Source organism: Myotis davidii, unplaced genomic scaffold (assembly GCF_000327345.1).
Source record: "Myotis davidii unplaced genomic scaffold, ASM32734v1 scaffold43, whole genome shotgun sequence".
Taxonomy (NCBI): domain Eukaryota; kingdom Metazoa; phylum Chordata; class Mammalia; order Chiroptera; family Vespertilionidae; genus Myotis; species Myotis davidii.
In genome coordinates, this window is record NW_006294590.1 from 2046049 (window position 1) to 2052340 (window position 6292).

The following is a 6292-nucleotide window of genomic DNA, read 5'->3' on the forward strand; positions in this document are numbered from 1 at the left end:
AGAGAGTTAGAAACTATCTATCGATGAGAGAGAAACATAGATCAGCTGCCTTCTGCACACTCCCTACTGGGGATGTGCCCGCATCAAGTTACACGCCCTTGACCGGAATCGAACCTCGGACCCTTGAGTCCGCAGGCCGACGCTCTATCCACTGAGCCAACCGGTTAGGGCTCATCATGGATGCTTCTCTCTCTCCCTCTTCCTTCCTTTCTGAAATCAATAAAAATATATTTAAAAATAAAGAAAGAAAAAGATAACCCACCACCAGTGACAGGGAGCCACTGGGTCAGACGCTGGGTTTGCCCACGGAGAGGAGATTTGGGGGAAAAGCCAGAAGGTTGGGGGGCCAGGAGGGCGGGAGAGGGAGGTAACTTGGCCGAGCTGTGAGCGTTCCCATCATCCCTTCGATCCCTAATTGCAGGAAAACACACATAAAAAATGAGGGTCGGAGGGACGCCAGGAGCGGGCCGGGCGGCGGCCGTCTTGGCAACCCATTAGCCAGGACTGGGCGGCTGCCTGCTCATCGCTCCCCTTATAAACCCACCGGATGCCCAGCCCCGGGCGGGAGTGGGAATTACCCAGAAAGCCCACGAGAGGCAGTTCTCCGAGTGGAGAAGGACCGAGTGACCTCAGGGAGCCCCATCCTCACCTCAGTGAGGCGGGGGGTGGGGCTGCATGGCCCTAAGACCCTCTGCTGGTTTATAGGTCGGGGAGCCCGGCCGGCGTGGCTCAGAGGTGGAGCATCGACCTGGGAACCTGGAGGTCAGGGTTCGATTCCCGGTCAGGGCACAGGCCCGGGTTGTGGGCTCCATCCCCAGTGGGGGGCATGCAGGAGGCAGCTGATCAATGTCTCTCTCTCTCATTGATGTTTCTCTCTCTCTCTCCCTTTCAATCCCTCTCTGAAATCAGTAAAAACTTATTTTTAAAAAACGCCTGCCATCCAGGTACCTGCCTTTGACCGGGAATTGAACCCATGACCCCTTGGTGCCTAGGACAGTCTCTAACCACTGAGCACACTGGCCTGGGCGCCTGGACTGGCTTCTGAGCAATGGTGGGTTCCAGCGTGTGCCAACCGGGAAGCAGCGGCCGGAGTTCGTGGTTTTCCAAACTCAGAGGCCTTTTTCTCCAAAGGCAGGCGCTGCGCCGGGGCCGGTTCCCCCAAACCAGCAGTTACGCCTCGGAGAGCCTCGCGCTAAATATAGACGTAAGTAGAGGCCAGAGCTCGGGAAGGCGCGGCGTCCTCTCATCTGCTATTTTAGAGTCTCCAAACCGGGAACGAATAATGGCCTTTGTTTTCTGCTTCTGAGCAAAAGTACCGGGTGCCCTTGGGGCGTGTGGTTGGGGACGAGGGAGGGTTCGTGGCCGTGGATCTGACTCACATTCCAGACCATGGGGGGGGGTGCTGCCTCCGGGGAAACAGACGACGCCTGGAGGATCCCGGCTGTGACACCGGGGCAGCCGGCCGTGCCCCGAGTGGGAATCCCCAAGACGCGAGCTCGGGAATGTGGTCCGCGGGCCTGGGTCCAGCCGTGCCTGCAGCCAGCTCACCGTTGGCTTTCCCTCCAGGGGCCCTGGGCATCCTCCTCGCTCCGGCCAATGGCGTGGCAGCAGGTGGCCCTCAGGGAGGGTTCCGGTGTCAGTCACTCTCTCGGTGCATTTCCTCGGCTTTCAGCCTCCTCTGTGAGCTTCTGTCTCCTTCCTTGCTGGCCGGCCTCTCTCTCTCTCCCTCTCCCTCTCCCTCTCACTCCCTCCTTCCTCTCTCTAAACAATAAAAAATAAACAAAACATTTGTTTTAAAAAAGGAAGAAACATTGTCTTGAAAGGAAGATGCTATGAGACTGGGAAACTCTCCAAAGTCTTTGAATTGTCGCCCGTGAAATCGCTATAAAAACTCAGTCCTGCTCAGCCGGGGGGCTCAGTGGTTGAGCGTCGACCTAGGAACCAGGAGGTCAGAGTTCGATCCCCGTCAGGGCACAGGCCCGGGTTGTGGCTCCATCCCCAGCGTGCAGGAGGCAGCCCATCAGTGATTCTCTCTCAGCATTGATGTTTCTCTCCTCCCTTGCTCTCTGGAATCAATAAAAAATATATATATTTAAAAACAAATGAACAGTGCAGAAAGGGGCAGGGGGCACGGCTGACAGGAGTTAAAATGCTGTCAGCAGTGCAACAGGAAGAAAAGATGGTAATGTTGGGAAGTTATGTGAGACCATAACTACAGGAAGGGGCGTATTAGCCACCATTCTCTTTGGTGAGTGATTCTACCACTGAAGATGTTTAAGCAGAGATGTTGTTGAGATGCCTTAATTTCTGCAACACTTTACCTGCTTTTGCACCGTGTAATGCCTTAGCAGAGCCTATATCTTCCCTTCTCTCTGTGTTGGGAGTTTATTGTTTCTCTTTCTTTTCTAGTTTCTTACCTGGACCTTCAGACGATTGGTTTGGCATCTTTCCTTCTTTTGGTAGAAGCATTTGGTGCTATGAATTTTCCTCTAAGCACTGTGTTAGCTGCATCCCACACATTTTGATATGTTGTACGTTCATTTTCACTCGGTGCCTAATATTTCCTAATTTCCTTTGAGTGTTCCTCTTTTACCTACGGAGCATTTGGGGATCTGTGGTCTAATTTCCAAGTGATTGGATATTTACCTGTTATTTTTCTCTTACTGATTTCTAGCTCAATTTCATTCTGTTCAGTGAGTTCACGCCTTTGAACGGGTTAAGACTTGCCTCACGGACGAGGATACGGTCCTTGTGTATCTGCTGTTGTTGGGTGGGGTGTCCCGTAAATGACAATTGGATCCAGATGGTTGATCATGTCGGTTTCTTCTAAATCCCGTGCTAATGATCTGTATCCTCGCTCTGGCTGTTACTGAGAAAGGCGTGTCCAAGCCTCCATGTCTGTGGTTTTGAATTACAGGAGAAATAGACAAAGATTTTCCTTCCTTGCCATCTTTTTAAAAAGTATATGTGTCTTTATTGATTTCTGAGAGGAAGGGAGAGAGAGAGATTTAGAAACATCCATGATGAGAGAGAATCATGGACCGGCTGCCTCCTACACGCCCCCCACTGGGGAGCGAGCCCACAACCCGGGCCTGTGCCCTGACCTGGAATCGAACCCTGACCTCCCGGTTCCTAGGCCGACGCTCAGCCCCTGAGCCTCCCCGCGGGGCTGGCTGCACATGCCCATCGAAGGCGTGCTTCTTGCAGACGCTGGGTCCTTCTATTTCTGTCCGACACGGGAAACTCGGCGCTCGCTGCGTGAGTGTGGATCCTCTGGACTCGGCGCGGTGATGGATACGATTGGAACGGAGTCAGCCTCTTCCCGTTCTTCTGTTCGTCCCATCTGTGCTCTGTGCTCTTTAGCCCTTTTTTTTTTTCCTTTCTGCTTTTGGGTTATTTCAGGGTTTGTCACGGCTCCATCTTGTCTTATTATTAGCCGAGTCCTTAGCTCTCCGCACTGGCTTTTCCACGCTTGTCCTAAGGTCTAACCACATGACGTTGCCCCAGGGGTTGCCAAGGGGACATCTCTCTAACTGACCGCACTCTACCGTCCAATCAGACGAGCGCACGTCAGGGCAGGGCGAACCCCCAGCCGTCTCCTCCACTCCCCCTCCCAGCTATTGTGACATTTTCAGACAGTTTATTTTTATTTTTTAAGTGTTTTTATGGATATTTAGAAAAAGAGGAAGTGAGAGGGAGAGAGAGAGAGAGAAACATCCATGATGAGAGAGAATCATTGATCGGCTGCCTCCTGCACGCCCCCCACTGGGGATGGAGCCTGCAACCCAGGCCTGTGCCCTGACCGGGAATCGAACCCTGACCTCCTGGTTCAGAGGTTGACGCTCAGCCACAGAGCCACGCCGGCTGGGCATCATAGTTTATGTTTACAGACATATGCTATCTGCCCACGGTGCCTCCCACCCTTTTACGAGACACTGAGACACTGTGATTTTTATAGCAGCTACAGATAAGAGGGAAGGTCTTTCCTACCCGCCCGAGGCGTAGCCGTTCCTGGTCTCTTTGTTTCTTTCGGGGGGTGGGGGGGGGTGTTTATCCCTCTGTGTGCGCCCACATTTCTCTCGCGTGGAGAGCCGGGGCCGGGACATTCCTGCAGGGACTGCTCGTCTGACGAAGTGTCTCTTTCTTTTTTATTGAGACATAAATTCACACACCATAGAATCCACCTCTTCAGAGTGTGAGATTCAGTGGCTTTTTAATACATTTCTATTGGTTTCAGGGAGGAAGGGAGAGAGAAAGAAACATCAACGATGAGAGGGAATCACTGATCAGCTGCCTCCTGCACGCCCCCCACTGGGGACGGAGCCCACAACCCGGGCCTGTGCCCTGACCGGGAATCGAATCATGACCTCTTGGTTCCTAGGTCGATGCTCAACCCCTGAGCCACACGGGCCGGGTGTGAGCGCTTCTTTGTTTTGTTTTTTTGTTTTGTTTGTTTGTTTATTAAATAAATGAAGGTGGGCTGGCGGAGCAAGGAGAAGTGAGGGAGGTAGGGGTGGGAATGAGCCAAGCGCTGGACTGTGGACACAGCGGGCGGGCGGGCGGGTGGGGTGGGGGGAGGTGGGGGGACGGGCTTAGCCTCCTCTGCTTCGATCCGGTTTTTATTCCCCCGTGGATGGGGGACCGCCCGGTGTCTGGGTGTCTGTGAACAATGCGGATGTGAAAAGAGGAACCCCCTGGCCTCATCGGGGCTGGTGCGGCCGCAGCCCACGTGGGGCGCGGTCTGTCTCATTCCTCTTTCGTCAAGATCTGAACTGAGAAAAAATATCAGCGTCCGGGCCCCTCCCTGAGCTCAGCGCTCATCTCCTCCCCGCGGAGGGAACCGATGGACGCGAAGATAAAGGCTGTAAATTAGATTTCCCCCGCGGTGCCTCACGCCCGGGAGACGGGTAAAGGTCATTGCTGTGCAGGCCCTGTAATTGGAGTCCCCGGTTCTCAAGGGCCCGAGATAACAGCTCCGGGAGGTGGTCTGGCACCTGGGCCGCCACGCGGGCGGTTCGGGGTCTGGGTCACCGGCCGGGGCTGCAGCCCCCACCTCCCCCCTCCCGAACACAGCAGCGTGGGGTGGGTTTGGACGTGGGCTCTCTCCTCCCTCCTGGAGACCGAAGTCCGTTCCGATCCCCTTTGGGGAGGGAGCCTCCTCGTGCACAGGACTCCGTTCCCACGTGAAGTCAGGCCCAGGGAGACCGTGTTGGCGAACATTTAGGAGCTGTTGTCGCCTACATTGACTGAGCGGGGTGCTGCTCTGCCCTGTTTCCAAGCCCAGCCTGAGCCTTATATACATCATCGATGGAGGGGGACCGAGGATGCCGGTGACAGGCAGTGGGAAACAGAGAGGTGCGGCAACTTGCCTAAGGACACACAGCGGGTCGGGGGATGGTACAGGGAGGGTGTGAGCTACATCACAGGGCAGGGGAGAGCCGTGACGAACCGTGTGTGTGTGTGTGTGTGTGTGTCTTGGACTAGAGTGGATACACTTTTCATCTTTAAAAAAATAAAGATCTGTATTGGTGTCAGAGAGGAAGGGAGAGGGAGAGATAGAAACACCCATGATGAGAGAGAATCATGGACCGGCTGTCTCCTGCACGCCCCACACTGGGGATGGAGCCCACAACCCCGGCCTGTGCCCTGACCAGGAATCGAACCCTGACCTCCTGGTTCATAGGTCGATGCTCAACCCCTGAGCCACACCGGCCGGGCTCCCCTTTCATCTTAAGTAAACGGAGGTGCAGGCGGGCGGAGGGTCTGGCTGTTGCATGTGGGGAGCCCTGTCCCGAGGGCTGTGGGGGGTCTGGGGTCGGCTGCAGCCACACAGCGTCCACTCACCCCGAAGGGTTAAGGAGAGAGCGGTGCAACAGCCGGTGGGCGGGCCTCTCTCCCTCTGCACCCCTTTCTTGGGGCAGACGCAGTTTGTGTCGTGCCCCGTGCACTTGTTAATATTCACAGTGATCTGGGGGTACAGTTCAAAAGGCAGCGCCCCCCTCCCCCCGCATCTGCTGCCTCCTGCCCAGCGTCCCGCGGAGCTGACGGAGCTAGGACCCAGGAAGGACGGGGCAGCCGGGATATAAATAGAGGACAGACCAGAACAAAGTTTGAGGAGCAGCCTGACATCACTGCCTCCTCCACCCCGGGAGCCGCGGACGAGGTCAGACCCGGAGGACCTGGTGGGCGAGTTGGGGACGAAGGTCCCGTGGTTCTCGGTCCCACCGTCGGGGAGGAGGGCCGTCGGCTCAAACCTGGACGGAGGCATGAAGGCTGTGGGCTGAGCCGGCCG